Source organism: Neophocaena asiaeorientalis, unplaced genomic scaffold (assembly GCF_003031525.2).
Source record: "Neophocaena asiaeorientalis asiaeorientalis breed wild unplaced genomic scaffold, Neophocaena_asiaeorientalis_V1.1 scaffold150, whole genome shotgun sequence".
In the NCBI taxonomy this organism is placed as follows: Eukaryota; Metazoa; Chordata; class Mammalia; order Artiodactyla; family Phocoenidae; genus Neophocaena; species Neophocaena asiaeorientalis.
In genome coordinates this window covers 6921477-6938794 of record NW_020176571.1, presented here as the reverse complement: position 1 = coordinate 6938794, position 17318 = coordinate 6921477, and the positions used below count along the sequence as shown (strand labels likewise).

Below are 17318 nucleotides of genomic sequence, written 5' to 3'. Positions count from 1 at the left end.
AAAATCCTTATTCATGTATTCATTCATATTGTATGTTTATGCTATGTGGTGTCTCGTATTTTTATCATAATTTCCCTTTCTGATATGTTGAAATGGATTCCTAATGTCTCATAAGTTTATACCTTTAGAAATGCTTCTAGTAGCAAAGCATGTAATTCTAACATAGTCTAACATTGTAATAACATTGCTATGAAACCCTCTTGATGCTTAGTAAACTTTTCCCACAGCAAATTTGATTCTGGCTCTTTTCAATCAACTGAATAAATGATAAATAATTTTGAAAGTTTTGGAGATAAAAATGCCAAATTCAAGTAAACCCAAAAGTGATTATTAAAAGGTTAAATTACAAAATTTGGATGATGGAATAGAATTCAGAGTCCAGGAATAAGCCCACACATCTATGTTCAACTGATTTCTGACAAGGGTGCCAGGACCATGCAGCGGGTGAAAGAACAGTCTTTTCAACAAAAGATGCTGAGACAACTGGATATCTATCCGCAAAAGAATGAATGTGGACCTCTACCACAATACACACAAAAATTAACTTAAAGTTTATCAAATACCTAAATCTAAGAATGTCCCTAATTAGCACATGCTTAAGTCTGCTCTTTGGAACTCAGGGAAGGCCTAAGGTACTAAAGCCTTTTTCTACAAACAAGAAACAGGGGACACAGTGGGGCTTTTGTACCCGGAAGGGTCATTTTCAATCCTCCCTTTTCTTTGATAGGACTCAATCCTGAGGGGAACGAGGTGGGACAAAAAAGGGGATAAAGTTTTGGATAGAGAGGTTAATCATAAACTCAGCAGGGGAACCCTTGTTTTAGGAGGATTCGGTTTCAGACTCACAGAATGGGGAAAAAAATATTCACAAATATTATCTGTATATACTCTGCATATTCAGTATCCAGAATACATAAAGGACTCTTAAAACAACCTAATTTAAAAACGGCTGAAAGACTTGAGTATGTTTCTTCTCCAAGGAAGATTTACAGACTGCTAGTCAGCATATGAAGAGTTTCGCAACATCCTTAGTCATTAGGGAAATGCAAATTAAAACCACAGTGAGATCCACTTATACCTACTAGGATAGCTATAAACAAAAAACCAATAATAACAATTGTTGGTGAGAATGTGGAGAAATTAGAACTGTCATATGATAAAGTGGAGAAATGAGAACCATATATTGGCTGGTGGAAATGTAAAATTGTGCAACCACTATGAAAAACAGTTTGGTGGTTCCTCAAAAATTAACATATAATTACTGTATGACACAGCAATTCCACTCCTTGGCGTATATCTGAGAATTAACAACAAATGTTCAAACAGAAACTTGTACATGACTATTCTAGCAGCATTATTTGTGGTGGCCCAAAAGTGGAAATTCCCAAACATCCATCAACTGATACATGGATAAACAAATGTGGTACATCTGTACGATGGTATTTCACTTGGTTATAAATAGATGAAGTAATGACACTTCCTACAAAATGGATGAACCTTGAAAACATTGTGCTAAGAAGTCAGACACAAAACACCAGCTATTGTATGATTCCATTTATGTGAAATGTCCAAAATGGATAAATCCAGAGTTCTGATTCCATGCAACAGTGGGCAAGGTATTTAACCTTTCTAAAGTTTTAATTTTCCATCTGTAAAATGGGTATGATATGTTAACTTTTCATATACTTTTTTAAAATTAATTTTTGTTGGAGTATGGTTGATTTACAATGTCGTGTTAGTTTGTGCTATACAGCAAAGTGAATCAATTATACATATACATATATCTACTCTTTTTTAGATTCTTTTCCCATATAGGTCCTTACAGAGTATTGAGTAAAGTTCCCTGTGCCGTACAGTAGGTTCTTTATTTTTGGTCTCAAGTTGAAGGATTACACAAAGCTGGTGCTATCCTCGTGAATAGCATTGCCACCCTCTAGAAGACAGCAACCTAGAAATCACCGCTGACATTCCCTCTGACCCTATATCTGGTCCTGTAGACTTGTGGGCTAAATCTCTTGAATTTATTTACTTTTCTCTATTTACTATCACCTGGTGGACAGGAGTGGGGGTGGCACGGTGGAGGGCAAGGAGCAGCCCCTGACAGTCAAAAACTGGCCTGATACTCGTAACCAGGCCATATCATTTACCTGTTGGACATGTCTCGTAGAATACCAACCTCAGACAGGATGACTCTAAGACCATGATAAAATGAGAGCAAGCAAAGCCACTTCATAATTTGTCTGAGACACCCACAAAACACCCAACACCCCCTCTCTTGGGTAAAAAGAATGTCTGCTACTTCTTTACCAATTACAGCCTTATCCTTGTTCAGGTCAGCCTTCCCCAAAGATTTATGAACAACCATAGAATCGACCCTACTCCCTCACAATGTCCACTCTAACCAATCTAAAGCAAATCTCCCTTTTCTTACGCCCTCCCCCAAATGACCAAACCAAAGCCCAAATTCTATAATTGAATGTATAGCTATGGAGAGTCCCAGTAAGAGAAACGCCCTCATGCTGAGACATTTCACGGCTCATGGTTCCCAATGAGATGCATTCTCCCTCACAGAGAGTCATAAATCTCACTTCTTCAACTGCAGGCATTTTCTTCATGGTCTTTAGCTGGAGCCATTGACACCTTAGTTGGAGCTATCAACATTGCTTGCTTACTCTATTGCCAAGAGTTATGGTATTCACTAACTCTTAATATATTTTACTGACAGTTATTCTGTGGTGGTGATGATGATGGTTGTTTTTTTAAGAAAATTTCATGAGAAATAAATGCTGAATCTGTTAATAGGAATTGGAGGACTTTGGTCACAGAATGTTATTTATAGCATGTTAGAATTTAAGTACATGTTCAATTTATTAAAGATACAAATTTCAATACCTAATTTTAAGCCTTCAAAATTGTGTAATATGATTTCCAAATCTAATTTTCTATTAAGGGACTTCCCTGGTATCACAGTGGTTAAGTATCTGCCTGCCAACGCAGGGGACACGGGTTTGAGCCCTAGTCCGGGAAGATCCCACATGCTAAGGAGCAACTAAGCCCGTGAGCCACAACTACTGAGCCTGTGCTCTAGAGCCCGCGAGGCACAACTACTGAGCCCGTGTGCCACAACTACCGAAGCCCGCGCACCTAGAGCCCGTGCTCCCCAAGAGAAGCCACTGCAATGAGAAGCCCGCGCACTGCAACGAAGAGTAGCCTCCGCTCGCCACAACTGGAGAAAGCCGGCACGCAGCAACGAAGACCCAGTGCAGCCAAAAAATAAATAAACAACATATAAATAAATAAATAAATAAATAACTTTTTAAAAATTTTCATACATATTGGGACTTCCCTGGTGGTGCAGTGGTTAAGAATCCACCTGCCAATGCAGGGGACACAGGTTCGAGCCCTAGTCTAGGAAGATCCCACATGCCACAGAGCAACTAAGCCCATGCACCACAACTACAGAGCCTGCGCTCTAGAGCCCTCAAGCCACAACTACTGAACCCGCAAGCCACAACTACTGAAGCCCGCAAGCCACAACTACTGAAGCCTGTGCTCTAGAGCCCGCATGCCACAACTACGGAAGCCTGTGAGCCTAGAGCCCGTGCTTCACAACAAGAGAAACCACCTCAATGAGAAGCCTACACACCTCAATGAAGAGTAGCTCCTGCTCGCCGCGATTAGATAAAAGCCCTCAAGCAGCAATGAAGACCCATAGCAGCCAAAAATAAATTAATTAAAAAAAAAAAGTTCATACGTATTAAAAAAAAAGAATCCGCCTTCCAATGAAGGGGATACGGGTTCGAGCCGGGTTCGAGCCCTAGTCCGGGAAGATCCCACATGCCGCGGAGCAACTAAGCCCACGTGCCACAACTACTGGGCCTGTGCTCTAGAGCCCACGAGCCACAACTACCAAAGCCTGCACACCTAGAGCCCATGCGCCACAACCAGAGAAGCCGCCACAAGGAGAAGCCCACACTCCACAACGAAGAGTAGCCCCGGCTCGCCGCAACTAGAGAAAGCCCGCATGCAGCAACGAAGACCCAATGCAGTCAAAAAATAATTAATTAATTAATTTTTTAAATAGTAATTTTGTATTAAATACGAGGAATAACTTTCACTGGTTTTTAATATTAGAGCAACTCAAAACATATTAAACCCTTTAAAACAATTTTTTTTTAATTAAAAAACAATTTTATTTACTTACAATAAGTATGTTGGGTCTTCTATTGCTGTCTGTGGGCTTTAGCTGCGGCGAGTAGGGGCAATTCTTCCTTGCAGTGTATGGGCTTCTCATTGCGGCAGTTTCTCTTGCTGTGGAGCATGGGCTCCTGACACTCAGCCTTCAGTAGCACACGGGCTCAGTAGTTGTGGCTCGGCGGTTCTAGAGCATAGGCCCAGTAGTTGTGGCGCACGGGCTTAGTTGCTCCGCGGCGTGTGCGATCTTCCTGGACCAGGGCTCAGAACCCGTGTCCCATGCATTGGCAAGCGGATTCTTAACCACTGTGCCACCAGGGAAGTCTCACTACCTTGTTTCTCAGATTTCCAAGTAGCGCACCCTACTCTGTTCTGACAATTTGTCTGGGGCAACTCCAGCTTGGCTCTCCTCCTCCAGCTCATTACCTGCCATGTCCTGGACGACACCGCAGAGTGAGATGCATCACGGCCGCGAGGAGGCCAGGGACAGCACTTCAGAGCAGACAAAGAGTGCCGCCATGTTGGAGTCGGGCGGAACCGACCTCGCTGGCTTCCCATCTCCCTTTTAAAACAATTCTATTGGGCTTCCCTGGTGGCGCAGTGGTTGAGAGTCCGCCTGCCGATGCAGGGGACGCGCGTGCGTGCCCCGGTCTGGGAGGATCCCACATGCCGCAGAGCGGCTGGGCCCGTGAGCTGTGGCCGCTGGGCCTGCGCGTCCAGAGCCTGTGCTCCTCAACGGGGGAGGCCGCAACGGTGAGAGGCTTGCGTACCGCAAAAAAAAAAAAAAAAAAAAAAAAAAATTCTATTCACAAATATGATCACACTACTTTACATTAACATAGCTGCTTTTTAACCACCTTAAATGCTTGACACGGCAGACTGGAAAACAAATCTAACAAATTAAACCTATAAAAGGGCAAAATAAATGTTAAATATTCCAAACATCTTAATATGGTTTACGGACTTAAATTCTCTTAAACCTTTCAGCCTGAAATGCCAATATCTAATGCAGAATTCTTTGCGTTACATTTGAATGAATATTATCTTGAACTAAAATCAAAGGTATTATGTAACTGGCTTTGAGACAAGAAGGAAGGGGGCAGGGCACAACGATTAAGAGAATGCCACAACCATTTAAGAACATAAACTGGTTAGAACCGACTAGGTCCAAGATGGCGCAAGACTCTACTTCCAGTAGACCTGGGCCTCATTATACGATCATTAGCATCTAAATGACACACCCGCAGGGGCCATGACACAATTTCCCAAAAAGGCCATAAAGTGGGTGGTGGCCCAATTCCTGGAAATCCCCAGCCCTTCTGCAAGATACTTAGAAGATTCCTCCCACTCACTAGCCTATGAAATTATCCAGACCATAAAAACTAAACACTCCATATTTTGTGGCCGCCTCTCATCTTCTAAGAAGGCCCACACTCTATGGTGTGTGTATCTCTCTAAGTAAACTTGCTTTCACTTTACTCTGGCTTGCTCTGAATTCTTTCCTGTGCAAAGCCAAGGAACCTCACTTGGTGGCCTGTCCCAGGGACTCACTCAAGGTTACATATATAAGGATATTCATTCCAACACTGTAGTAGGGAGAAACTAAAAGTAACTGAAAGTCCATAGTAGAATGGTAAATATATTATACAACCGCCATTCTTAGTAAAAGTGTGCAACGATTTAAAAAGAATGATGGGGACTTCCCTGGGGATGCAGTGGTTAAGAATCTGCCTGCCAATGCAGGGGAAACGGGTTCGATCCCTGGTCCGGGAAGATCCCACATTCCACAAAGCAACTAGGCCTGTGTGCCACAACTACTGAGCCTGCGCTCTAGAGCCCTCGAGCCAGCCTGTGCTCTGCAACAAGAGAAGCCACCGCAATGAGAAGCCTGCGCACCGCAACAAAGAGTAACCCCTGCTCACTGCAACTACAGAAAGCCGCGCACAGCAACAAAGACCCAACACAGCCATAAATAAATAAATAAATTTATTAATTTTTTTAAAAAGTCTACAAACAATAAATGCTGGAGAGGGTGTGGAGGAAAGGGAAACCTCCTACACTGTTGGTGGGAATGTAAATTAGTATAGTCACTATGGAAAACAGTATGGAGGTTTCTTAGAAAAGTAAAAATAGAGCTACCGTATGATCCTGCAATCCCACACCTGGGCATATACCCGGAGAAAACCATAATTCGAAAAGACACATGCACTCCAATGTTCTTTGCAGCACTATTTACAATAGCCAAGACATGGAAGCAACCTGAATGTCCATCAGCAGTAGAATGGATAAAGAAGATGGGATATATATATAAAAAAGAATGAAATAATGCCATTTGCAGCAACATGGATGGACCTAGAGATTATCATACTAAGTAAGTCAGACAGAGAAAGACAAATATATGATATCGCTCATGTGGAATCCAGTTTTAAAAAATAATACAAATGAACTTATTTACAAAACAAAAACAGACGCGTAGATTTCGAAAAAAAAAAAAAAAAAAGCCTATGCTTACCAAAGGGGAAACATGGAGGGGAGGGATTAGAAGTTTGGGATTAACATACACACACAACTATATATAAAATAAGTAACCAACAAGAACATACTGTATAGCAGCGGTCCCCAACCTTTTTTGCACCAGGGACCGGTTTTGTGGAACACAATTTTTCCAAGGATGGGGGCGGGGGGTGGGGAATGGTTCAGGCAGTAATGGGGAGCAATGGGGAGTGGTAAATGAAGCTTTGCTGGCTCACCTGCCACTCACCTCCTTCTGTGCAACCTGGTTCCTAACAGGCCACAGCCAGGGGGTTGGGGACTCCTGCTGTACAGCACAGGGAACTCTACTCAATACTCTGTAATAACCTATATGGGTAAAGACTCTGAAAAGAATGAATATGTTTATATGTATAAATGAATCGCTTTGCTGTACACCTGAAACTAACACAACATTGTAAATCAACTATACTACAATAAAAATTTTTTAAAAAAAGAAATTGTTCATTTATGAAGGTTGTGTATGAGAGAGAATTGTATGATTTGTATTGTCTTGTTTTCCCCGTTATTGTCTTAGAAGGTTGTCTGAAACATAATAGGCCTTTTATATACATATTAGTTTTTAATTTTATTTATTTGTTTATTTTTTGGCTGCGTTGGGTCTTCGTTGCTGTGCGCGGCCTTTCTCTAGTTGCGGTGAACAGGGGCTACTCTTCATTGCGGTGCGTGGGCTTCTCGTTGCGGTAGCTTCTCTTGTTGGGAGCACAGGCTCTAGGCACACGGGCTTCAGTAGTTGTGGCACACGGGCTCAGTAGTTGTGGCTCACAGGCTCTAGAGGGCAGGCTCAGCAGTTGTGGCACATGGGCTTAGTTGCTCCGCGGCATGTGGGATCTTCCCAGACCAGGGCTCAAACCCGTGTCGCCTGCATTGGCAGGTGGATTCTTAACCACTGCGCCACCAGGAGAGCCTACATATTGTTTTGATTGGCTGAGCATCTTAAACTGGGCTACAGGTCAAGCTCCTCAACAGATCTTTAGTTCTAATGAGATTGCTTGCAAACAGGCCATACCTCCTCTTGCCTGGGAGGCCACAAATAGTAAATATCTGCTGGTCTGTGGAGTGCAGGGTGCCTCTATCTGTTCTGTGGACGATTAGGTCTGTTGACATATGCCAAGTATCATAGCAGGCCAGGGGATCACACAGTCCATTAGTCAAGGACAAATTTGTCTGGTCTTACTGAGTGGAGGGGTGGTATGATATCCATCAAAATTGAGGATTACCATAACCCATCACTCCTGGTACATGTGAAGATAGATTAAGGACAACCTAGGTTTGTCCTAGTTTGATAAACTAGGTTATAACTGGAGTCTAAGCTACCCTACAGTTTATAAACTTTTCAAGGGTCTAAAAACTATTTGAGACCTAAAAGCAAACAAATACCTCTAAAATACCCAGCTCCCCATTGCCAAATTCCTGCAAAAACAAAGTAAACATTTGAATGTCAACAAAACATACCATGCCAATTAGCCAATTGTTCCCCAACTCATGTATAAATTTAGTGTCACACATAAATATAGGCAATTCATATGTAGTAGGGTCCCCTGTATTGTATACATTAAAAAAAAATTTTTTTCTATATACTATGACACCTTAAAAATACCTTTCTGGTTGGGGAGAGGCTGTCCCTTCTAGGGTGAGCCAATTCTTAGACATAGCAAAGATAGGCAAGCTAGCCAATCCAGAGCCATGACTCCTCTGTTTGGCTCATATACCCCAAGAGGCAATATTCCTCTCCCTTAATCATCCCAGGGCCGGGTACCAGGCAACTAGGGACCATCCCTATAGGGTAGAGCCCAATGAAATAACTCAAACTAGCCAGTCCTAACTTGCTTACCCTGCACTGCCTTGCCTTTCCTCCCAGAAAGGCCAATAACATCTCTGGCCTAAACCTGCTCCCTCCTGTCTTGTGTCTCCTGACCACCCTGTTCTTCTCTGTGGCCCTGGGTGGCATACTGTGCCTCCTATCTCTAAGATCTGCAAGTATAATAAACTTTAGTCTGTATTCTCCTGGCTGCACTTGACTGATCACCTCGTAAAGGAATGTAAAACAGAAGAAAAAGAATGTTAAACATCTCACCCTACCCAAGGAAGTACCTCCTCAGGTCTATAGGTCTTGAGATAGCACGCAGCCATCTCCTTGACTCATCCCTCGTGATTTTATCTTATACACACCTCTTCCCCCAAGGCCATGAACGAGTCTAGTTGGTGAATGTAAGAATGCCTTTACCCCTCACCCAAGTCATACATAATACCCTGGGTATTCCCTTCAACCCTTGATAGTGTTTCTACTTTTCTGAAAGATAAAATGGTGAAACTGGTACAAGGACACTCTGACCCTCCTCCTTTGTCTCCAAGTAAAAGGTACCCTCCCTGTGCCAGGAGGGTATAAAGCATCCTTATCACCAGAGACAAGGGATTTAGGGCCAAGAAGGCTATGTAAACAAACCTTGTTACTTCTTCACCTATTTACTAAACCAAGCCCAAAACCCCTTATCTTGTCAATTCCTCACAAATTTATTGTTTCTTTGCCTAAACAGTATTGAAGCTTCCTGCTTTGGTTACTTCTTTGAGTCTCAGATTTCTATGGGGCTCCAGTACACATAAAATTAAAATTGTTTTTCTCCTGTTACTCTGTCTTGTGGGAGGTGTAATTTATTACACCAGCCAAAGAATCCAGAAGGGAAGGAAACATTTTTCCACCCCTAAATGGTTTTAGTATTTCCCTAGAAGACTAAATTGCTATGATATGCAATACCTTTTTTTTTTTTTAATTTATTTTTGGCTGTGTTGGGTCTTCATTGCTATGCGCGGGCTTTCTCTAGTTGCGATGAGCAGGGGCTACTCTTCCGTTGTGGTGCGCGGGCTTCTCATTGCGGTGGCTTCTCTTGTTGCGGAGCGTGGGCTCTAGGCACATGGGCTTCAGTAGTTGTGGCACTCAGGCTCAGTAGTTGTGGCTCATGGGCTCTAGAGCGCAGGCTTAGTAGTTGTGGAGCACGGGCTTAGTTGTTCCACGGCATGTGGGATCTTCCCAGACCAGGGCTCAAACCTGTGTCCCCTGCATTGGCAGGAGGATTCTTTTTTGAATTTTATTTAATTTATTTTTTTATACAGCAGGTTCCTATTAGTTATCTATTTTATACATATTAGTGTATATATGTCAATGACAGGCGGATTTTTAACCACTCTGCCACTAGGGAAGCCCTGTAATACTTTTTATTTTGTTTGTGCATGATTTTCAAGGCTGGTATAAAGGAAGCTGACAACCAAGAATCTGTATTTCAACATGGCTTTATTATTTTTTATGCATCATATAGAGGGTAACTTGGTTCTTTGTGGGAAAACATTGCCTTGAGGTAATATATAAAACTTTACTGAAGGTTAAGAATTTATTACCTTGTGGTATGAGGACATTCGTAGGAAATGTATGACCCTCCATGGAAATTTGATTTGGGATACAGCTGGGAAATTGTACAAACATTTCCATATTCAGGGATTTGGGGATTCAGGAAGATACGGAGTAATTTTCCTTATTATTTTAAGACTCTGGGAACTCCCTGGAGGTCCAGTGGTTGGGACTACGTGCTTCACCCGCAGGGGGCACAGGTTCGATCCTTTGTTGGGGAACTAAGATCCTGCAGGCCACACAGCAGGGCCCAAAACAAGACTCTGGATTATCTTACCTCCACTGCTTACCTGACTATATAATCTCTCATTCAATTCAGCTCTTTTGATATCATCAGTCTAGAAAGTACTGTTTGAGTCCTCTCACTGATGACTAGTCAGAACCTGGGAGAATATCTCTGCCATTTGTCTGTCAGAGAATGTGATCAACCCACCAACGTTGCCTTCACAGAAATCCCATAGAATAATTCCCTCCTCTACCAAGAGTATATTGTAGTACAGCAACTATGGTTTTATCCTAGCAACTTGCTCATGTACTTATGTACTATATGTACTATAACAAGGCCAGGAAGAGCTGCAGACGACCAACCAGTTTCTAAGATCCTTCATAAGTTTTTGCATAAAGTGAAAGCATCAGTTACCAAGAGAAAATACAAGCTAGAGATATTGATTGGTTTGCTTCTTCGTGTGTCTCTCTCACATCTCCAGTCCAAACTGGAAGTATGCCCCTTTTCTTTCTTTTTTTTTTTTTTCCTTTTCTTTTAAGCTACTGAAGGTGATACAGTTAATAACATCTTTAGATTCTCATCTTCAACAACTCTTCTCTATTCAGATACACCCTTCCTGGATCTTCTAGCTCAGAAACCAGCATCCAGCACCAATAAAAATGAAGAAAAAAAATACACAAAAGAGCAGATGCTTGGAGGAAGTACTTCTGAATCCTTTGCCATCTCCAATACTTGGTGCTATGGGAAGGGCATGTGACCTAAAGACAGGTCCTGGGTACTTGCGCTCCAGAACTAGGTACAAAAAGTTGTCCCGTCCCCGGGCTTCCCTGGTGGCGCAGTGGTTGAGAGTCTGCCTGCCGATGCAGGAGACGCGGGTTCGTGCCCTGGTCCGGGAAGATCCCACATGCCGCAGAGCGGCTGGGCCCGTGAGCCGTGGCCGCTGAGCCTGCGCGTCCGGAGCCTGTGCTCTGCAATGGGAGAGGCCGCAGCAGTGAGAGGCCCGCGTACCACCAAAAAAAAAAAAAAAAAGTTGTCCCCAGTTTCCTTTCCATACAGGTGTCCAAGTTGAGAGGTGGTCTCTGCTTTATTCCTGGCTCTGTAAACCACAGCTCACTAATAATGCTGGTCCACAAACACAACCATGAATATTTCCAACGCCTACAAAATCTGGGAAGAGCAGAGTGTATTTCCTGTTGATTTCATAAAAACAGTCAGAATCCTGGCAGGAACTGAGTGCACACTTTCACTACAAGTGAGAATAGAGTTTAAGGGAGCCAAAAAGAGATAGTGAAGTGTCCTGGGGCTAGTAACAGCACAGGAGCTGTCCCATCTCTTGGCCGAGAGGCCAGAAAAGGTATATTACCAGGATCTGGAAGAATTAGCTGTAGGGAGAGAGCCAGCTAAGAAAGAACTGGCTACCAGAAAACTACTAGAATTAATGAATTCAGTAAAGTAGCAGGATACAAAATGAATGCACAGAAATCTCTAGCATTCTTATACACTAATGATGAAAAATCTGAAAGTGAAATTAAGAAAACACTCCCATTTACCATTGCAACAAAAAGAATAAAAAATCTAGGAATAAACCTACCTAAGGAGACAAAAGACCTGTGTGCAGAAAATTATAAGACACTGATGAAAGAAATTAAAGATGAAAAAAAAAAAAAAAAGAAATTAAAGATGATACAAATAGATGGAGAGATATACCATGTTCTTGGGTTGGAAGAAACAACATTGTGAAAATTACTCTACTACCCAAAGCAATCTACAGATTCAATGCAATCCCTATCAAACTACCACTGGCATTTTTTCACAGAACTAGAACAAAAAATTTCACAATTTGTATGAAAACACAAAAGACCCCGAATAGCCAAAGCAATCTTGAGAAAGAAAAACAGACCTGGAGGAATCAGGCTTTCTGACTTCAGACTATATTACAAAGCTACAGTAATCAACAGAGCATGGTACTGGCACAAAAACAGAAATATAGATCAATGGAACAGGATAGAAAGCCCAGAGATAAATCCATGCACTCAGAGTCCCCAAATCCCAAAAAAAAAAAAAAAAAAAAAAAAACTAAAAGTAGAACTACCATAGGACCCAGCAATCCCACTACTGGCCATACACCCTGAGAAAATCATAATTCAAACAGAGTCATGTACCACAATGCTCATTGCAGCTCTATTTACAATAGCCAGGACATGGAAGCAACCTAAATGTCCATCAACAGATGAATGGATAAAGAAGATGTGGCACATATATACAATGGAATATTACTCAGCCATAAAAAGAAATGAAACTGAGTTATTTGTGGTGAGGTCATACAGAGTGAAGTAAGTCAGAAAGAGAAAAACAAATACCGTATGCTAACACATATATATGGAATCTAAGAAAAAAAAATGGTCATGAAGAACCTAGGGGCAAGATGGGAATAAAGACACTGACCTACTAGAGAATGGACTTGAGGATATGGGGAGGGGGAAGGGTAAGTTGTGACAAAGTGAGAGAGTGGCATGGACATATATACACTACCAAATGTAAAATAGATAGCTAGTGGGAAGCAGCCGCATAGCACAGGGAGATCAGCTCGGTGCTTTGTGACCACCTAGAGGGGTGGGATAGGGAGGGTGGGAGAGAGGGAGACACAAGAGGGAAGAGATATGGGAATATATGTATATGTATAACTGATTCACTTTTTTATAAAGCAGAAACTAACACACCATTGTAAAGCAATTATACTCCAATAAAGATGTTAAAAAATAAAAAAATAAATTAAAAAAAGAAGAAAGAACGTGTCTTAAGTCAGGCCACCAGGGAAATAGGCACAAAGCCTAGCTAGCTTAATGCATAACAAGCTGTTCTAATCTTTGGACCGTGAAACCTACACAGTACAAATAACCACCTCTGAGTGTTAATGAAATAAATTCTGCCCCTAGGGTTTTAAAGCTGTCATGGTCCATGAAATCTGGTTTCTTTTTCCTTCTAATTTTATATCCCATGGGGGCTTCATGTACCCTTTACCATAGATGTGATCTGAATCCAAAATTAAGCTAAGAGGGATAAAGTATATCAAAATCAGTGAGCGGTTCAGGCAAAGATGAGATTTCATAAGTATTTACTACAAAATAAAGACGGCCAATAACTTACATAGGAATGAAACGGGCTCAGAATTCCATCTTGTGTCCCAGGATGAATCAGCTGTCCCCTAATTTTTTTGTTGTTGTTATCTATTTTTTATAGTACTGTGTGTATGTTAATCCCAAACTCCTAATTTATCCCTTTCCACCCTTTGCACTTTGGTAACCATATGTTTGTTTTCTATGTCTGTGGGTCAGCTGTCAAGTTACTGCGAATTTTAATTTATTCAAGTTACTGCGAATCTTTCTTTGGCATACCTGGTGCTCTTTTTCTTTAATTAATTAATTTATTTATTTATGGCTGCATTAGGTCTTCATTGTTGCGCATGGGCTCTCTCTAGCCGTGGCGAGCAGGGGCTACTCTGTTGTGGTGCACCAGCTTCTCATTGTGGTGGCTTCTCCTGTTGTGGAGCATGGGCTCTAGGCACACAGGCTTCAGTAGTTGTGGCATGCGGGCTTCAGTAGTTGTGGCACACGGACTCAGTAGTTGTGGCTCGTGGGCTCCAGAGCTCAGGATCAGTAGTTGTGGTGCACGAGCTTAGTTGCTCTGCAGCATGTGGGACCTTCCCGGACCAGGGCTTGAACCCGTGTCCCCTGCATCTGCAGGCGGACTCTCAACCACTGTGCCACCAGGGAAGCCCTATTATGCCATTTTATAGAGGAGGGAACTGAAGCACAAACAGGTGAAGTAATTTGCCCTATGTCACGCAGCAGAAGTAACAGAGCTAGAATTTGAGCAGTTTGGAGGTTCTAGGTTCTAGACTGTCCTCTTACTACCAGACATCATATTATCATATTTATATATTATAGGTTGCACTGATATTCAGCCAGTACAACAGAGTACAGCCAGACCGTCTGTCTGATTGGTTGACGCCCTCTTCTGACTTAGTTGGTGCTAGGATGATTCCATTGTTAACATATTGTATCACTCCTGATTACAGGTGTAGTTGAAGCCCCGGAAATGAATGAGATGTCCTGGGAAGTGTTTAGGTAACAGGGAAGAGCCAAATCGGACTACACGTTGGATCTGTTTCTTTCACTTTAACCTTTGCTCTCCACTGCTTTTGTTCACTGTCTCTACATAATGGCTTGCCTAGGGAAACCCTGCCCCTCTGCCTGAAGGTTAAACCAAAGTGCTTTTGTTCAGGGAAACATCCAGACCCGTTCCACCTGTGGATGGCTGCAAGGAAGAAGAAATTAACACATCCCCTCCCGGAGGCTGGCCATTCCAGGAGATATCTGCAAAAATTATGGGCTTTTTACTTTACTTCCTCATCTCCTCCCCCTCTCTGTGCTATAAAAGAAACGGGCATCCAAACCCCATAAGATGTTTTTTCAGAGACACCAGTCTGCCAGCTTTCCAAATAAACACCTTCTATTCATTGGCCTGTCGTGGGGCGAGCAGAGCGAGCTTGGACTCAGTAACATTTATACGATTTGAGAAAACTAGTATTTGAGCTCCATGAAAGATAGGGTCTCTTTTATTTACTGCTCTGTTACTAGATTGGTTTTACTCAATCTATCGAATGAATGAATGAGAGGTGATAATCTTATAAAACACCAATATTTCAGTGGTGGACAAAGTAAGAAATGCCTAAGAAGACAACTGAGAAGGAAACCAGGAGACAACAGGTCTTGGGTATCAAAGAGTTCCAAGAAGAATGTGATCAAACACAAGAAGACAAATAGACAAAAGAAGTCAAAATTGAAGACAGCCCATTGGTGTCCTTAGCAAAGGCTTACAAAGCAATTGAGGGGCAGAAGATAAAGAAATAAAATAATGATGGGCTTCCTTGGTGGCGCAGTGGTTGAGAGTCCGCCTGCAGATGCAGGGGACGTGGGTTCGTGACCCGGTCCGGGAAGATCCCACATGCCGCGGAGCGGCTGGGCCCGTGAGCCATAGCCGCTGAGCCCGTGAGCCATAGCCGCTGAGCCTGCAGGTCTGGAGCCTGTGCTCCGCAATGGGAGAGGCCACGACAGCGAGAGGCCCGCGTACCACAAAAAAAAAAAAAAAAAAAAATCATAAAGTTTATCTAGTAAAAGAAACGTGAGAAAGCCAAGAAAACTCTGAAAAAGAAAAAGAATAATGGGGGCAGGGTGGGCAGCAGTTGGGAGATAGGCATTGATATATACACACTACTATATATAAAATAGATAACTAAAAAGGACCTACTGTATAGCACAGGGAACTCTACTCAATACTCTGTAATGATCTATATGGGAAAAGAACCTAAAAAAGAGTGGACGTATGTATACGTATAACTGATTCATTTTCCTGTACAGCAGAAACACACCATCGTAAATCAAGTATATTCCAATAAAAATTACTAAAAATACGAAAAAAAAGAAAAGAAAAAGAATGATGGGGCATACCTCCTTGATCTCCTTTCTACTTTTCTATTCTAACTTTGCTTTAAAAATAGTTCATCCATCCTGTTTCTGACCATAATATATTATTCTTCAAGCTTGATTGTTTAAATACACCCACTATACCTATTTAATCTTATCAAGATTTCCACTTCAGTGACCTTTCTGACTTTTCCCAACTCACAAGCCCTCTTCTTTCTTCATTTTCTTTCTTATTCAGCTCAGAGATTGACTCATCTGAAACTTTTTTGCCCCTCTGCCTCTTTCTATTGCTCCCATCTGCCCAAATCCTAAAACTGGCTATCAGCACCCTCCACGCCAGCACCTTAGCAGCTCAGTTCAACGGGAAAATTCCACAAATGGCGCAGATTTCTTTTTTTTTTTTAGCCACGCCATGTGCCTTGTGGGATCTCAGTTCCCCAACCAGGGATTGAGCCCAGGCTACGGCAGTGAGAATGCAGAGTCCTAACCACTGGAACGCCAGGGAATTCCAATAGGGCAGATTAAGGACTGTAAATGTATCACCAGCATCCCAAAGGGGCCCTTATAACTAAGGATAGCGAGTCTACTCGATTCCCCTTGTCAACTCACCCTCACCGCTTTGGGTGTAAGGGGGTAGAGGTGAGTGAATGCATTTATACTCTGGTAGAGGGAAAAGTCTAATCATTGTCAAATAACAAAAATAAAACAATTTAGTAACCAGTTTGATGTCCTTTACTCAAAGGAAAACAAACCATGAACAGTGCCTTCGAAGCAGTGGAGCCCTCTTTTCTAGGGAGGTCTAGGCAAGAGTGAGTGTTAGAAGCAGCAGCTTGGAAACAGGGCATGTGTGATTGGCTGGGAGGTCAAGGGTTTCCTTGTAAGGCTGGAGGTCCTATTTTCTCGGGTAAGGTAAGCTAAAGCTGAGTGGGAGGGTGGTGACTGGTGTGTACTAGGTTTCTTGGACAGTGGGGCATTTCCTGTTTAAGTGTGGGCTGAAAACTGAAGTTTTGTGATGTGGACCATCCTCTATTTCTTGGGTCCCTAAATTAGGTCCTAGACCCATTTCCACTGCTAGGGGAGGTTCTTCGCCCCCCCCCCACACACACACACATACACACCACCAAACAATGCTTGGTACACCAGCTGGGTGTCCAACAATTCAATTCAATTATGACACTATCTACCTGGAGACAGCATCAGATTCCACAGGTTAAGAGCTCAGTTCTCCAAGACTACTTCCCAACCCTGTCCTTCAGACACCAATTGCAAGCTCAAATTACCTGCGGTTTTGACTGACCACAAATTAGAGGTTCCAGAGATCCCCTCTAACCTAGGATGCTAATCTCAAGTCCAGGTTATCACTGATACTTCTCACTGACTGGCTATTATCAATCAGAAGTTTCTGGGAATTCCTTGGCGATCCAGTGGTTAGTGCTCCGCGCTTCCACTGCGGGGGGGG

The 17318-nt window shown here is 42.5% G+C and overlaps 1 protein-coding gene across 6 annotated transcripts in view; it reads right to left on the bottom strand.

Moving 5' to 3' along the window:
* Positions 1–17318, bottom strand: part of RIMKLB (ribosomal modification protein rimK like family member B) — a 150562-nt gene that overhangs the window by 132236 nt on the left and 1008 nt on the right. The window contains exon 1 of one of the 6 annotated variants that reach the window (XM_024733273.1): positions 4205–4379. The exons of the other annotated variants lie outside the window; for them this stretch is intronic. The gene's annotated coding sequence lies outside the window, so the exon portion shown is untranslated. Of the gene's footprint in view, positions 1–4204; positions 4380–17318 lie in introns of those variants that run through there. 6 annotated transcript variants of the gene reach the window in all.